Here is an 18,483-nt window from a genome sequence, read left to right as displayed (position 1 = left end):
ATACCCTTTAAAGAAAGTCCAATAAAGTCCAGGATTTTCAAGGATTCCAACATGTTTGACGTATGAAAACAAATTTTGGGGTTGAAAGTGCCTAGTCCTTCATATGATTTTCAAGAGAGGTGCCTGTTTTTCTTAGGACATTTATACCAGAATACGGAAGGGTGCGGTGGGGCACTGAACGTTTGTAACATCTTTAGATCTTTGCCATATATTATTAGGCTGATCATTCCCCCTCATATTTTTCTAAAGTTATTTTGCTATTAAGCCAATTTCACTTGAACTTTGACAACTGGATATTCCCACCCTTGGAGTTAGTTACATGTTAAAAGAAAAAAGTAAACTATATTTTTAGGAAAGGCAAAAATTGTATTTCAAATACGAGTGCTTCCACTTTGTAACTGCAGGACCCTTTAGCTTCTAAATAACACAATAATATTTCAAAATACTTTCTATAGGGCTTTACAGTTTGCAAAAATGCTTTCATATATTTTTTTTTTTACATAACTGAGTTACATTATTCATGACATTAATCTGATAGAATAGTGTTTAAAAACACTATACTAGGTTAGACTTCAAAGAGAATATTTACTGAACCCTAAAACCTAGATGTCTTTTTTTTTTAATATTTATTTATTCATTTGGCTGCACTTGGGCTTAGTTACAGCATGTGGAATCTTTTAATTGCAGCATATGGAATCCAGTTCCCTGACCAGGGATGGAACCCCGGGCCGCCTGCCATGGGAGTGCAGAGTCTTAGCCACTGGACCACTAGGGAAGTCACTGGATAGTCTTTTAATTGAGGAACTTGAAACTCAGTAATTAAACATAGAAGAGGTTTTACTTCATCTTGTATTTAATCTTTGCTGATTGTGAACCCCTCTGCTATGGGCTTTGAAGGATGAGTATATGTAGAAACTGGGCTAAGAGGAGTAAAGTAGAAATATGGATAAAATGTAATCTTTCAATTACCTTTCAATAGGTGGGAGACATAGATATTCATATTTTGAAATGTTTCCATCACATCATGGATGTATGAAAATTCAAGTCGTCTGGAATTTAGCTTTCAGTTTATAGAAAATTGAATTTTAAATACACCCACTTCAATCTGCTAGTTTTAACACTTATATGTCAGTTTTCTAAAGATTGAGAAGATCTTAGAGTCCTGACTTAACTTACAGATAATTGCATTATTTTAATAATATCAAATGTTTATTATTATAACACATTCTAACTTCTAAAGTGTTTGCTATCCTCTCTGTGCTTAAGGATACCCCTGTCATACATCTCTAGCTCAGATCTCTTACTAACTTGAATTCTGAGTTTCTAACGCCTGTTTATCAGAGACACAAACTTGTAGCCATATTTAGTTTAGGCCACACAGTAATTTTAAACATTTGCATTAGTTGACCTTGAAATTTTATGAGATTTTCCATACAAATCTAGATTTCCATCTTTTTATGAAAAAAATCTTAAAATATGGCAATACTGGCCTGAAATTCCACCACAGTGAAACTGACTTGATTCACTCATTGGCTAGGTTGTGCAGTGGTAAAGAATCTGCCTGCCAATGCAGGAGACACAAGAGACTCTGCTTTGATCCTTGGGTTGGGAAGATCCCTTGAAGCAGAAGACCCTCTGGAGTAGAAAATGGTAACCCACTCCAGTATTCTTGTCTGGGAAATCTCATGGACAGAGGAGCCTGACAGGGTACAGTACAACTGAGCATGCATTGATGGCCTCTATAGCCAGTTTTCTTTTTTTTTTTTTTAATAAATTTATTTATTTTAGTTGGGGGCTAATTACTTTACAGTATTGTAGTGCCAGTTTTCTTTTTTTGTTATTTGTTCAAATTCAACAGACTTGGTATTAACTGATCATCTTCCTATTATAAGGAAAAGGAATAGACCACTTAGTTCAAATATCTTCTCTGCCACTTACTGTGTAACTTTGGGCAAATTTAACTGCTCTCTCTTCTTAGTTTCTGAATCTATAAAGTAGGAATAACTGTATTTACAGAGTTGTAAAGATTAAATAAGATAATGTGTGTAAAGCACATAGCGTAGTTCCTGATGTAGTAATTACATAATGTCAGTTACTGAATTATCGATAATACTGATTATCCAACTATTTCATAACTACTTTAGTTTTGCTAAGGATGCCACTATTCTTCTATACTAGAAACTTGACTCTACATTTTCTCTTTCCCTTTGATCAGGTACGACATTCAATTACTAAGTCCTTGTGTTACTTCCCTCTAAGTAATCTTCTTCCTACATTCATCTTCTTTCCTACAGTGTCACTGTTACTGCTGCTGCTGCTGCATGCATGCTAAAGTTCGCCTTAGCAATTGTTCCTCCTCAATGATTGAAAAATTCTAGTTGTTCTCCTAGAATCTTTTCCCTCTTAGCTGTGTACTCATATTGGTCTCCCTTAAAACACTCCCCCCCACAACACAATGTATTGTTATCATTCTTGAAAGAATTTTAGTGCTTCACTATTTTCTACATCAGTTTGATCTCAACCTTGGCTGCACAGTACAGTCTCCTGGGGGAATATTTTAAAACTCTTCAAGTCCAGACTGCATCCAAGACTAGACATACCAAATCTCTCAGAGTTGGATCCAGACATCAACAGCTTTTAAAGCTCAAGTGACTAGGGTGCAGTCAAGGTTTGAGAAACACTGTAACAGGTCACATAGTATTATAGAAAATGAAAACATGTATAGCTGAAGAAAACTCTTGTTGTTGTTCAGTCGCTCAGTTGTGTCTTAACTCTTTGTGACCCCACGTCAGGCTTCCCTGTCCTTCACCATCTCCCAGGGTTTGCTCAAATTTATGTCCATTCAGTCGGTGATGCCATCAAACTATCTTGTTCTCTGTCATTCCCTTCTCTTCCTGCCTTCAGTCTTTCCCAGCATCAGGATCTCTTCCAATGAGTCAACTCTTTGCATCAAGTGGCCAAAGTACTAGAGCTCCAGCTTCAGCATCAGTCCCTCCAATGAATATTCAGGATTGATTTTCTTTAGGATTGACTAGGTTTGATCTCCTTGCTGTCCAAGGGACTCTCAAGAGTCTTCTCCAGCACCATAGTTCAAAAGCATCAATTCTTTGGCACTCAGCCTTCTTTATGGTCCTACTGTCACATCTATACATGACTACTGGAAAGACCATAGCTTTGACTATATGGACCTATGTTGGCAAAGTAATGTCTCTGCTTTTTAATACGCTGTCTAGGTTTGTCATATTTTTTCTTCCAAGGAGCAAGCGTCTTTTAATTTCATGGCTGCATGAAATTAAAGAAAACCCTAGGAAAAGGAAACTGGGTTCTAGAAATAATAAAGGACTTTGCCCAAGTAGGGAAATAGGCATTAAAACCTAGGGATATCAGTTCATATGCCTTTGCCTGGCTTTCAAACCCTTCATATGTGGGCCCTATCCTACCTCTTCTGATGGCCTTTTCACCACTCCCAGACACTCAGTTGTCTCTCATACAGCCAGTTCGGCTGGTATTGCTGCCTCCAAAAATTCATTCCCACTAATGTGCCATTGGTTGTAATTTTGATTTAAGAACCCTACTCAAAAACCTCAGTAGGTTTCCCCTAAGTTAGCATCAGAACCCCTTTGTTTGGCCTAAATTCCTTTTGTAATCTGGTTTCAGACTACTTCCGTGTTCCTGGACATATCCCTCCTCCATTTTTCATTATTCATAATCTAGTTCTATGGTACTCAAATTTTGCTGTTATAACACCCATGTTCTGTATTTTATGACCAAATTTGGGTGGTCTTTTTCTACTTGGCAGAAAAAAATAATGTTAATAAATTAATCTACTAATGGCTAGGCAAGGAGCTTGGGCTTAATCTCTGTTTTCAAAGAGCTCACAATCTAGACAAAGAAAAGATACATACCCCAAATACATATAAGAGCAGCAAAGGATCAAATCAATGCTAAACTGAACAACCAGGATAAAATGCTGTGAGATTTTGTAAAGGGAATAATGGGGAATGAAGCTGGGGCCATCCTTTCTTGAATGCTAGAATGATGTTTTGGGACTGACTACACAGGCAAAGAAAGTTCTTGTGATCACATTAGTTTTAGTTTAAAACTGATCAATTTTAACTGACCAGGGTGCTGTTTTAGGGAAATTAACGTTGTGGCTTATGGAAATCGATTGAAAGGCAAACCTGGAAATAGATCAGTTAGAAGGCTATGTACTGTGTATTATTTTAATGGGGCATATTTTCATCTCCCTTCCAAAACTGTAAGGTCCTTAAAATGGGGAACACTTCTCTTGTATTTCCAATAGAGTTCTTTGCACACAGAAGGAGCTGAGAAAATATTTGTGCATATTATCTTTTTCACATTTATTTGTTCCTTTTCCTCTTGGCTTTCATGGCTTTACACTTTCCAGGATTTTCTCCTATCTCACTGACGCCTCACAAATTCAGCTGTCTCTGTAGGCTTCTCCTCCTCTGCTTGACTTCTAAATATTAAAGTATCAGAGGATTTATTCTGGGTCTTCTCTTCCCTCTGATTGCGTGCGTGTGTAGCTAAGTCACTTCAGCTGTGTCCGACACTTTGCGATCTTATGGACTGTAGCCTGCCAGGCTTCTCTGTCCATGGGATTCTCCAGGCAAGAATACTGGAGTGGGATTGCTATGCCCTCCTCCAGAGGATCTTCCCAACCCAGGGATCGAACTGGGGTCTCTTCCATCTCCTACATTGGCAGAATAGTGCCATCTGGGATGCCTCTTCCCTCTAAGTACTTTCCCTCTAAGTAATTTATCTGTCCTGTGACTGTAAATACCATTTACATGATGATGGCTTCCAAATTCATATCTCCATCTCTGATTCACCCCTCCCCATGCAAGCTACAGACATATATCAAATTGGCTACTGAAATTTCACCATGGATATATATAATAGGCATTTCGAATTTAACATGTTCAGAACAGGTTTTCCTCCATTGATCAACATCTGCCAGTTGCTAAGGCCCGAAACCTAAGAATCATTCTTAATTCCTCTGTCTCTCATCTCCCATATCCAATTCATCAAAAGTTCTGTTGGTTCTATGTCCAAAATATATCTTAAGTTGGTCCACTTCTCTTGATCACATGGCTTTCCCTTAAATCTAACCATTATCTCTAGTCTGAATTCCTGCAATAGCCTCCTAACAGGTCTCTCAACTTCATCTCTTGCTCTCCGTTACATTCTCTACCCACAAGTATACCCTCTTTTAAAAATGTCAGTCAGATAATACCACACTCGTCATTGCTTGATCATGGATGTACATTACATCCACAGTAAAATGCAAACTCCTCATTGTGGTCTGCAAAGCCTTACATGATCCAGTCCTTGACCATCACTCTGACCTCATCTGACCTCTCTGCTTGTCACACTGGCTTTTTTCCCCTATTCTTCAAACACATTCAGTTCATGCAAAGCTTTCTAGTCCTCAAACATACAAAGGATATGGCTACTTATTTTTCAAATACCACTGTCCCAAAGTTTCTTATTCCAGTTTTTCACATGGCTGGTCTTTTTCAAAATTTAGGTCTCAGCTATATAAGCTTTTTAGAAAAGACTTCCCTGATCACCCAATGTAATGTCTCCTCTTCTAGGCACTCTTATCACATTACTCTGCTTATTTTTTTACATAGTTCTTTTCACTATCTGAAATAATTTTTTGCATTCTTTCTTATATATTATCTGCTTACTGCATTACGATGTAAGCTCAATGACAGCAAGTAACTTGTCTGTCATGTTCACTGTTACATCCCTTATATACAGTACTTGGAATAGTTCCTGGCATATAATAGCCATCAATAAATATTTACTGAATACAACAATATACATTCTCTCATTTAAGTCTCAGTACAAGTCATGTGGGGTTAAGTAGGGAAGTGTCATTTTCCCAATTTTACAGATAGGGAAATTGAAAGGGGTAACTTTTCCAAAATAATTGTTAGTGTGTGGCAGAATCTCATACTTTTCCAAATAGATCAAGATCCCTCCTATAGCAACATGAGTAATTATAATAGAAATAGGGATATTCCACTTTAAAAATGACTTTTGCATGCAATGTTTAAGGAGCTTGCATTAGTTACTTGTGTATACCATAACAAACTGACCCAAGGTAGGTGGCTTAAAACAGCAGGAATTAATTTCCTCACAGTTCTGTAGTTCTGAAGTCCAAAACCAAGGGCTGTATTAGTCCTATGGAGGCTCTAGAGGAGAGTCCATCTCTTGTCTCTTCCAGGTTCTGGTGGTTGTTGGCCTTCCTTGGTTTGTGGCTACATTTCTCTCTGCTCTGTCTTCACACTGCCTGCTCCTCTGTGTGCCTGTCACAAAACTTCCTCTGATTCTCTCTTACGAGGATACAAACGATTGCACTCAGATAATTCAGGATACACTCCTTCTCTTGAGATCCTAAACTTAATTATATCTTTTGCCATATAAGGTAATATTCACAAGTTTCATGGGTTATACATGGGCATATCTTTTAGGGACTGCCATTCAGCCTCAGTGCTCAAAGCACTTTAGTGCAGAGCTAAATTCTTGGAATTCTGTTTCACAGGTCATTCTCTACTTGGATCATCAATTTATTCATTTCATAAATACTTAGTGAGCATATAATGCAAGCTGTGTATGGTACTAGAAACTGGGTTGTCATTGTCATTCAGTTGCTAAGGTGTGTCTGACTCTTTGCAATGCCATGAACTGCAGCATACCAAGCTTCCCTGTCCTCCACTATCTCCCAGAGTTTGCTCAAGTTCATGTCCATTGAGTTGGTGATTATATATCAATAAACACTTGCAAGCACTTTATGCTTTAGGTAAGAAAGGGTGTCATTAATGATTACGTTGGGAGACGGGGCATAAATTAGGACTATACCAGGTAAAGATGTGTGATTGTCTTATTTATGATGCATATTGTTAGGCCAACAGAATGAAATAAACCAAGACCCTGTCTGTTAATATTTTTCCCTTTGCCACTTCTTTTCTATGTCAAAAGTCTAAACTAGTGTTTAGTTTATAAAGTTCTTAAAGGGATAGATAGTAGCATGTCAGGTGCTCTCGCTGAACTTCGTCAAAATGGATACCTCTTATACCTTTGAATACTGGACTTGTAAGTTGGAAGTGCGAAGCCCATTTCAGGATAAAATTTTCTGTATTAGATGGGCCAGAGACACACCTGATCCCTAAGTAGAGGAGGATGACTAATACTTTCAGTTCACTGTATTTCATAATTTTTTTTGGAGGGGATGGTGTGCCAGTGGCTTAAGGGATCTTAGTTCCCTGACCAGGGATGGAACCTGGGCCCCCTGCAGTGGAACTGTGGGGTCCTAACCACCACACCACCAGGGAATTCCCCATAATTTACTTTAGAAAAAATAAATTTAGAGAATGGGTAATGTTAACCTGCAAGAAAAACTACTTAAAAGTGATCAAGATTACTAGTAGTTGGGAATTCCCTGGACTCAGTGCTTTCACTGCAGTGGCCCAGGTTCAAAATCATGAAAACTGTGTGGCACGGCCAAAAGAAATTCTTAATAGCAACTTAGATGATACAGTCTTAATGTGCGATTCCTAGTATTCCTTTCTTTCCAAAGTAAAAAAGCATATATGAATGCAAGTTACTAAGAATGTTATTATAGGGATAATATTGCATCCACTCTAATTTTTTAAATAAGAAAATAATTTGCAAACTTTGGTACTTTATATACTTTTTATTAGTGACGATACTTATTTACAGTACATCTTACTACTAATGCCAACAAGTATGCTAAAACAATGCAGTTAAAGAATCACTGTTCTTGAAAATGCAAATTATCAATCCGAAATAGACACTTCAGGGCAATAAGCCAAGTATTTAATCATATTTTGGAGGGCAGTAAGTACATGTCCAGAGCATAGATTATATATATGATAATGATTTGTAAAGTGCTTAAAGTTTTCACTTTAAACAATGTTTTCATTGCAGGAAAAAATGAGGAAGCTGAGATTTGGAGAAGCTAACTAACTTGTGCATATCTATTTTTGAAAAAATTTCATTCCAGTGGTTGTTTTTTATAGTTTATCTCTGAATAGAATATAAAGTGTTCAGAATTAGATAATTAAAACAAATAGTATTTGTTTAATGCCACTAAACCATCTACCTGAGTCTGAATAATATCATCAAAGCAGCTGTGATGATTAATTTTTTTTTTTTTTGCTTTAACCTGCCAAGGCCACACTGCCTGGATGTTTCTGAATGTTTCTGTGAAGGTGTGTTTTGGATCAGATTAACATTTCAATTGGTGGACTTTGTAAAGCAGATTACTCTCCAATGTGGGTAGGCCTCCCCAATCAGTTGAAAGTCTTCCTAGAACAAAGACTGATCTCCTTGAAACAAGAAATTCTGCCAGCAGACTGCAACTCTTACCGGAGGAGTCTCAGCCTGCCAGCCTACCCCGTTAGATTTTGGACTCATCAAGTCTCACAAATTGCATGAACCAGTTCCTTAAAATAAATCTCTCTCTCTCTCTCCCTCTCCCTCTCTATAATTAGGAAACTGTTGTGGTCAGTCTGAGTTGTCCCCTTAAGAGAAGTTGAAAGTAATTTCATTCACTTACTACGTTTGGAAAAATTGATGAATGATTAATTTAAAAAGCTGGTCAAATTTTTAAAGTGGAAGTACAGGTATGCAAGACATACTAGGATGTGAGTTTAAAAAGGCAGGGGATGAGTTACTTATGCTGTTGCTCTGAGAAATGGGATATATACTTATAAGAACTGGAATGAAATTCTGGTTCTGGGTCATCTACTAGCTTGTTCGAAAACTTAAGCTAGTTACTTATTTTGTATATTGGAATTATTGAATTTTCCTAGAGATATGCTATATGAATACATACATGTCTCTTCATAAATCTTATTTGAGTGTCTCTGATGAAAGAAGCATCAATAATGGTAAGTACCAAATATAAGAATGATGACAATAATAATCATAATGATAATAATGTTTCAAAGTTTCGCAGCACAGTTTTTCTGAAAAGTCCAAAGCACTTTCCCATGTCAGATCATGATATCTTTGAGTGGGCATGGTAAGTAGTTGGTAGAAGTATAACAATTCCCCAGATTATGTAACAGGTACTCTGAGATCTATACTCAGGGTCTTGCCCCTGAAGTTGCACAAGACAGGATTTAGAAATCAGTTTCCTGACCATGTACTCTCCCTTCTTTTAAATTTGCTTGCCTCCTATGTTCGCTGGACTGGGAACTGAAATCCAGAAGAGCGTTCACTTTTACCCTCCAAATTATAAGTTCGTTATATCTGATTGCTCTGGCTTATATTGCGTAAAGTGTAGTAGCCATTCTAGCAATAATTTTGGTAGGATGATTTTTGTGTTTCTAAAGACTATTGAAATATTCAGTTCAGTTCAGTTCAGTCGCTCAGTCGTGTCCAACTCTTTGCGACCCCATGAATTGCAACACGCCAGGCCTCTCTGTCCATCACCAACTCCCGGAGTCTACCCAAACCCATGTCCATCAAGTCGGTGATGCCATCCAACCATCTCATCCTCTGTCGTCCCCTTCTCCTCCCGCCCCCAATCCTACCCAGCATTAGGGTCTTTTCCAATGAGTCAACTCTTCGCATGAGGTGGCCAAAGTATTGGAGTTTCAGCTTCAACATCAGTCCTTCCAATGAACATCCAGGATTGATCTCTTTTAGGATGGATTGATTGGATCTCTTTGCAGTCCAAGGGACTCTCAAAAGTCTTCTCCAACACCACAGTTCAAAAGCATCAATTCTGCGGCACTCAGCTTTCTTCACTGTCCAACTCTCACATCCATACATGACCACTGGAAAAACCATAGCCTTGACTAGACGGACTTTTGTTGGCAAAGTAATGTCTCTGCTTTTAAATATGCTATCTAGGTTGGCCATAACCTTTCTTCCAAGGAGTAAGTGTCTTTTAATTTCATGGCTGCAATCACCATCTGCAGTGATTTTGGAGCCCCCAAAAATAAAGTCTGACACTGTTTCCACTGTTTCCCCATCTATTTGCCATGAAGTGATGGGACCAGATGCCATGATGTTAGTTTTCTGAACGTTGAGCTTTAAGCCAACTTTTTCACTCTCCTCTTTCACCTTCATCAAGAGGCTCTTTAGTTCTTCTTCACTTTCTGCCATAAGGGTGGTGTCATCCGCATATCTGAGGTTATTGATATTTCTCCCGGCAATCTTGATTCCAGCTTGTGTTTCTTCCAGCCCAGCATTTCTCATGATGTACTCTGCATAGAAGTTAAATAAGTAGGGTGACAATATACAGCCTTGACGTACTCCTTTTCCTATTTGGAACCAGTCTGTTGTTCCATGTCCAGTTCTAACTGTTGCTTCCTGACCTGCATACAGGTTTCTCAAGAGGCAGGTCAGATGTCTGGTATTCCCATCTCTTTCAGAATTTTCCACAGTTTATTGTGATCCACACAGTCAAAGGCTTTGGCATAGTCAATAAAGCAGAAATAGATGTTTTTCTGGAACTCTCGTGCTTTTTCGATGATCCAGCGGATATTGGCAATTTGATCTCTGGTTCCTCTGCCTTTTCTAAAACCAGCTTGAACATCTGGAAGTTCATGGTTCACGTATTGCTGAAGCCTGGCTTGGAGAATTTTGAGCATTACTTTACTAGCATGTGAGATGAGTGCAATTGTGTGGTAGTTTGAGCATTCTTTGGCATTGCCTTTCTTTGGGATTGGAACGAAAACTGACCTTTTCCAGTCCCGTGGCCACTGCTGAGTTTTCCAAATTTGCTGGCATATCGAGTGCAGCACTTTCACAGCATCATCTTTCAGGATTTGAAATAGCTCAACTGGAATTCCATCACTTCCACTAGCTTTGTTCGTAGTGATGCTTTCTAAGGCCCACTTGACTTCACATTCCAGGATGTCTGGCTCTAGGTGAGTGATCACACCATTGTGATTATCTGGGTCATGAAGATCTTTTTTGTACAGTTCTTCTGTGTATTCTTGCCACCTCTTCTTAATATCTTCTGCTTCTGTTAGGTCTATACCATTTCTGTCCTTTATTGAGCCTATGTTTGCGTGAAATATTCCCTTGGTATCTCTAATTTTTTTGAAGAGATCTCTAGTCTTTCCCAATCTGTTGTTTTCCTCTATTTCTTTGCACTGATCGCTGAGGAAGGCTTTCTTATCTCTCCTTGCGATTCTTTGGAACTCTGCATTCAGATGGGAATATCTTTCCTTTTCTCCTTTGCTTTTCGCTTCTCTTCTCTTCCCAGCTATCTGTAAGGCCTCCTCAGACAGCCATTTTGCCTTTTTGCATTTCTTTTCCATGGGGATTGTCTTGATCCCTGTCTCCTGTACAATGTCATGAACCTCTGTCCATAGCCATCATGGTCAACAAGACTCCGACAGGCAGTACTTGGATGCAATCTCAAAAACGACAGAATGATCTCTGTTCGTTTCCAAGGCAAACCATTCAATATCACAGTAATCCAAATCTATGCCCCGACCAGTAACGCCGAAGAAGCTGAAGTTGAACGGTTCTATGAAGACCTACAAGACCTTCTAGAACTAACACCCAAAAAAGATGTCCTTTTCATTATAGGGGACTGGAATGTAAAAGTAGGAAGTCAAGAAACACCTGGCGTAACAGGCAAATTTGGCCTTGGAGTACAGAATGAAGCAGAGCAAAGGCTAATAGAGTTTTGCCAAGAGAATGCACTGGTAATAGCAAACACCCTCTTCCAACAACACAAGAGAAGACTCTACACATGGACATCACCAGATGGTCAACACCAAAATCAGATTGATTATATTCTTTGCAGCCAAAGATGGAGAAGCTCTATATAGGCAGCAAAAACAAGTCCGGGAGCAGACTGTGGCTCAGATCATGAACTCCTTATTGCCAAATTCAGACTTAAATTGAAGAAAGTAGGGTAAACCACTCGTCCGTTCAGGTATGACCTGGATCAAATCCCTTATGAGTATACAGTAGAAGTGACAAATAGATTTAAGGGACTAGATCTGATAGACAGAGTGCCTGATGAACTATGGACAGAGGTTCGTGACATTGTACAGGAGACAGGGATCAAGACAATCCCCATGGAAAAGAAATGCATAAAGGCAAAATGGCTGTCTGAGGAGGCCTTACAGATAGCTGGGAAGAGAAGAGAAGCGAAAAGCAAAGGAGAAAAGGAAAGATATTCCCATCTGAATGCAGAGTTCCAAAGAATCGCAAGGAGAGATAAGAAAGCCTTCCTCAGCGATCAGTGCAAAGAAATAGAGGAAAACATTCATGACTTACTAAAAACAATATATTCTCATTGGCTGAATAATGATTTACTTTATAGAGAAAAGAGTGAGCCAATTCTAAAAGGGAAAGAAATTTGAAGATGGTGTGACAGACCTACACATAGCAAAATGAATTTTGGTTGCTATTGCACCAAGTACTTACCTTTCCTTGGCTATAAATATACTGTTCTCTGGTTGACAGTTACAGTTTATTGTGGCTGATTAGATAAAGGGTAGGAGAGAGAGAACACTTCTGAATCACCAAGGAACTCAAAACAGAAGGCAAAGATATCATGGTGAACCAGGGCTGATCCACAGTTAGCCAGTGCTATCTCAGAGGCTTTAATCTTTGTCCCAGAGCACTGCACATCTCCATTTTCATATTCCTACTGCTGAGCACAGAAGCTGTCTGTGACTCCTCCTTCCCTTAGAAGACAGACTATCTATCAGAGCATACCAATCAACAAAATGTCTTGGTTTTGGGTGAAGAGTGATAAAGCAGAACAAAGGATTGTTCTTTATTTTTAATTAATTCACGACTTATTCAGTCGTGTCCAACTGTTTGCGATCCATGAACTGTAGCCCTCTGTCAGGCTCCTTTGTCCATGGGGATTCTCCAGGCAAGAATACTGGAGTGGGTTGCCATGCCCTCCTCCAGGGGATCTCCCTGACCCAGGGATTGAACCCAGGTCTCCCACATATCTTTTTTTAATCCCCTCCTTTTTTCTCTCAAGCATTATTTATACTAGAACTTCATTATTTTGTTTTTAAAAAGTTCTTGTTATCTTCTGGACAGAACATTTAAAAATTATTGTCTCCTTTCTGCATTATTTCACTATGATTGCAAGTCAGAGATAAAATTCAGCTGGATTTGGGAAACAACTGCTAAGAAAGACACTTAGATAAGTATATACTGTGTATGCAATGGTAAATTCACTCACACTTTTCTGATTACAGCTCACCTTTCCACATCTCATTAGAGCCAAAGGGCAAATATACATATACTGACAAACTACCACATCAGTGCCAGAGGGGGAAATAGGACCAAAGTCATTTCAAGTTCCAAAGTTACAATTTCTGGAAATTTGGAGAACCAAGAATTTGGAAAAGACACAAAGTTTTTGTTTTGTTTTTAATTATAGGAAAATAGGAAAAGATATAATCTTGACAATCCCTGGCAAATTTGAGGGGGAGAAAAGGAAGATCGTGATCGATGACCACAAATCTGTATTTTCTCAGAAAAAAACAGATTAGTATAGGATAATATTGTAAGTCAAAGCGTAAACATTCTTTCTTGGATTCAAGAGTCAATGGTGACAACAGTGAAGGACCATCTATTCCTTTGCCATCATTACCATCTATAGATCAAAAGCAGCTCATGAGAAACAAAGGCAGCATTAGTTTCTAGCCTGTCTCTACATTCGTCCTAGCACAGTGGCTGGTACACTGCGATCACTGAAGAAACATTTGCTGAATTGTTAGTCTGGTAGCAGTAATGGGGACTTCGCTCTGGTAAGGTCATGGGCCAACTCACAGTAATAATAGTTAACAAACACTAAGTGCTTACTACGTTGCAGTGTGTTCTAAATGTTTTAATTGTATGTACCCACCTTTAGGAGGTGGTTGATACTGTTCTGTCTTTCCCAGACAAGGAAGTTGAAGCACAGAGAGATGAGTATGTGGAAGATTCAGGATTTGAGACTAGGCTCTGTGGTTTCTAGAGTCTAAAAGCTCTACCATCATTTAATACTGCCTCAGGTCAATGAAGAAAGAGCCCCAGGGTAACTCCATGCTAAATTAAACCATAGCTGGATACCTGCCTGACCTAAGAACCAAGAAGTTGAAGTGTGCCACTAGGTTGGGGAATTACTGTAGATAACAGGAGTCGGCTGATAGTGAGCCTTGGGAATGAGGAAGGGCCTCTGCAAGCTTAGAATGGGACAAACATAGTCACTCATACCAATAGCTAGGTTAGTGCATAGTGGAGCAGTGGATTTCAAAAGATCTTGACCCCTTGTCTGAGCACCTTAATATTGTGCAGAAATTGCAAAATGCGAGAGAGAGAGATCAAAAGTCAAGGACAAAAACTGGCATGGGGAGGGGCAGATGGATCCAGGAAGCCAAGAATCAGAAGTTGATGAGTCCAGTGTAGTGGCAGCATGTGGAATTCAGGGATTTTTAAAGCTTCCCCTTAACTCTACCCTTCAAATTCTGCTCCCCAAAAGTCTTGTTCCTTCCGATCAGAGGAACAACATAAATACTAGCAAGTAATAATGAACATGTTAAAAAAAAAAAATCTCTCCCAAACCAATCTTTTATCATAGGAGAAAATAGAAGGGGAGGTGATATATGAAATTTAGCTTGACTTGGGAGTTTTTAATTTTATGCAGCATAACAAAATTTCCAAGGGAGACAATTAGGAAGTGACCCTGGGGAAACAAGCATAATACATGATTTTTGTTTCTCATTGACTGAAGAGGACTGCCACCACCCTTGGTTCAACTGCTTCATGCAGATGAACAGATAATTAACTGCTGATAGGTACCAGGTGAAAAGGGCAGTACTTCATCCAAAAAATAAAAAAGCCTGTTATCCCATTCATGTGCAATATTCCCCTTGGCTTACATGTCTGAGACCTCAAGGAAGGAAGAATACAAAAGAAGTGCATGGCACCTAGGAGTCACTCTAGATGAGTGGCACCTTCAGGCAGGCTGTGGTACAAACCTCATGAGCCTGGGCATCAATCAGTCTGTGTTAGAACAGACTATACTTTCTAAATTTGAATTTTTCTTTTTGTAGTTTCTTTGTTGAACTTCCTTTTGGAATCCAATGTGTTTTATTTTTAATAAAACTCACTTTGGAAACAAAATTCTCATATGCACTAACAAGGGAAATTATCTACTATGTGTCAGACATTGTGCTAAGGTGCTAGGATTTAGTAATGAAGAAGGCAGAAACTGTCTCTGTCTTCAAGTAGTGGGGAAGAAAGACACTAAAAATTCAACTGTGATATGTTATAAAAGAGGAAATACAAATTGCTATGGGTATTAGTGAAAGGAGCAATTACACATAAGCAGAAGAGAAATTCTCAGAGGAAAGAAATCAAAAGCCAAGACAAAAACCAAGAACTCTCAGGAATGGGTGGGAATAGATGGAGCTCCATAAAGCCAAGGAGATTTTATTTGCTTAACTTCAAGTGGGTTAAATATTTCAATTAAGTAAGGATCCTCTTCTTTCTGGACCTTTGTCCAGAGAATGAGATTATTCGGAAAGATTTGTTCTGAATCCAGGGTCTTTTAATTTTTTTAAATTGATTAATTAAAACTTTTTTTAATGATTTATTAAAACTGGATTTTTAACAGATTAATAAAAACTACGAGATGGGGCTATTGTCCTTAAGAGCTTACAGCCTTGTTGGAGAGACAATGTATAAACACAGAAGAAATAAAAGAAGCATATTAAGAGACTATAAATGCATAAAGCCTTACAGAAGGCAGAGGAGGAAGTTGCTATGGGCAGGAATGATAAGTGATGACATGATAAAGATGTCCTAGCTTAGAACTTCTGGGTGAGTTACGACACTCCAAGACAAAGTTTGGTGTATAAGACTGGGGACTAAAATCAGACCAGGATTTATCAACCTCAACATCACTGACATTTTGGATCAGATAATTCTTCATTGTAGGAGGCTGTCCTGTGCAGTGTAGGATGTTTAGCAGCATCCCTGGCTTCTACCCGCTAAGACCCAGCAGTAAAATTCTCCCAGGTTGTTACAACCAAGAATGTCTCGTGGCATTACCAAATGTCCCCTGGGAGGCAAAAATCACCATTCAGTTGAAAACCATTGCATTAGACCTGCCACCATGTTAAGCCTGGCTAATGGTAAGGGGAGGTTTGGCAATATAAGGAAAATTCAGTATTCAAAAATGGGTCAATCTACAGTTATGATGAGATAAATAGTTGGCATCAAGATGTTATACTCTGGTATCTAGAAAGCGGGGGCAGGAGGGCACTGGTGGACTCCAGAATGCCAGACAAAAAAATTCCCTTTCAGAATGAGACATATGGGGTGAGTTGTGCTTGAGACTTAATGTCCAATGATCAGGAATAGACAGCTATTTATGGATCATTTGAATGGGGAAGACAACTCTGTACTAAGTCTCAGTCAAAGTGAAGATAAAGATCTACTCAAAGAAGTATCCATGAGGGATCTAAGATACAGTTATGTCAACACATTGGAGATGAGCGAGTCAAGTCATAAACAGTGGGATAGGTAAAAACAGATGTAAAACTTCACTTCTTTTAGCTTTGGGCTTATCTATGGGTATTAGGGAGATGTTCCTTCCAACTCCGAAGTTACATGTGAAAGGTAAGAGAAAACATTTTAACAGCATTGCATACTACTTATGAAGTGTGTACTATATGCTTGGTACTTTACAACATTATCTCACTTAATCCTGGCAACAATACTGTGAAGTAAGTATTACTATTGTCATTGTAGAGTTAAGTCTAAGTGGAGTTATTAAGTGAAGAAACCAAAATTCAAACCCAAATTTGTCTGACCTCCAACACCTTGACCTTTCTAATTACTATGCTATACTCCAAGCTGTGATAAGGCAGGAAATGATGTGAAGGAAATTTCAGTTTCAATAGGGGTAAGGGTGGAGAAGGGGGCTTCCCAGGTGGCACCGTGGTAAAGAACCCACCTTCCAATTCAGGAGATGCAAGAGATGCAGGATCAAACCTGACCCAGAAGGAAAGATATGAAAAATCTAGACAGCTTATTAAAAAGCAGAGATGTCACTTTAACAACAAAAGTCTGTCTAGTCAAAGCTATAGTTTTTCCAGTAGTCATGTATGCATGTGAGAGTTGGACCATAAGAAAGGCTGAGCACCGAAGAATTGATGCTTTTGAATTGTGGTGCTGGAGAAGACTCTTGAGAGTCCCTTGGACTGCAAGGAGATCAAACCAGTCAATCCTAAAGGAAATCAACCATAAATATTCATTGGAAGGACTGATGCTGAAGCTCTAATACTCTGGTCACCTGTTCTGAAGAGACGACTGACTGGAATAGACCCTGGTGCTGGGAAAGATTGAGGGCAAGAAGGGGGTGACAGGGGATGAGATGGTTGGATGGCATCACTGACTCAACGGACATGAATTTGAGCAAACTCTGGAAAATAGTGAAGGACAGGGAAGCCTGGTGTGCTCCAGTCCTTTAGGTCACAGAGTTGAACAAGACTTATCAACCTAAGGACAACAATGGTGGAGGAAATAAGTAGAGTCTGCCTGAAAAGGGGATTGTGTAAGGGCAAGTCTTTACTTGGACACACAGAGGTTCTTAGCAAATATTTCAAAAAAATTTGTAAGATAGTAGTGTATTTAATTGTGAGATTATGTTTAAGAGTGGCAATGATTAATGCTGGGTACCTAAATATAAATAAAATTTAATGTCTATTCTTAAAGAACTCTCAATCAAATATAGCAGACATAATGAACAGTTCTACAAATTAATACTATTTGATGTACACAAAATGCTATGGAAGCTGTAGTTTGATGCTCCTAATCTGAAAAATTAGATCCTAATCACTTCCCAAGAATCACTTCCTAATCTGAAAAAGCTGCATAGCTGATAAGGGGCATTTCCTAGAGTCTTTCAGTTAAGATTCCTGATATGATTCTGTTTGATGTATCATGTGAGAAATGAATTCAGAACTGAACCATGTGAGGACACAGGAAAGACACATGGGATCTAATTTGCTTGTGCAGATTTGACAGAGATGTATGTGTGATTCTGGAGCTAGCAATTTCCTAAGAGTAGCAGCAGCATAGGCAGCAGCTAAGGTAATGCAGTTCTGCGTTGAGCATCAGTGGCAACAGTTTCCTACAGCAATGTTGCTGCTACTGCTGCTAAGTCACTTCAGTCGTGTCCGACTCTGTGCGACCCCATAGATGGCAGCCCACCAGGCTCCACCGTCCCTGGGATTCTCCAGGCAAGAATACTGGAGTGGGTTGCCATTTCCTTCTCCAGCAATGTTACTAGTCATGGTAGAAATAAAGTGGTTGTGAGGGCTGGAGGTTGTTCTAAGGAATTGGCTCTAGAGCTTGCCCCTCCAGTCATTTCAGTGATTTTGTAAGTACTTGATTTCTTGTTTAAATCTCATTTTGCCTGTACTAGACTGGATTCTA

Source organism: Giraffa tippelskirchi, chromosome 11, assembly GCF_054371585.1.
Source record: "Giraffa tippelskirchi isolate mGirTip1 chromosome 11, T2T-mGirTip1v1.2.pri, whole genome shotgun sequence".
Lineage (NCBI taxonomy): Eukaryota > Metazoa > Chordata > Mammalia > Artiodactyla > Giraffidae > Giraffa > Giraffa tippelskirchi.
This window is presented reverse-complemented; position numbering follows the sequence as displayed.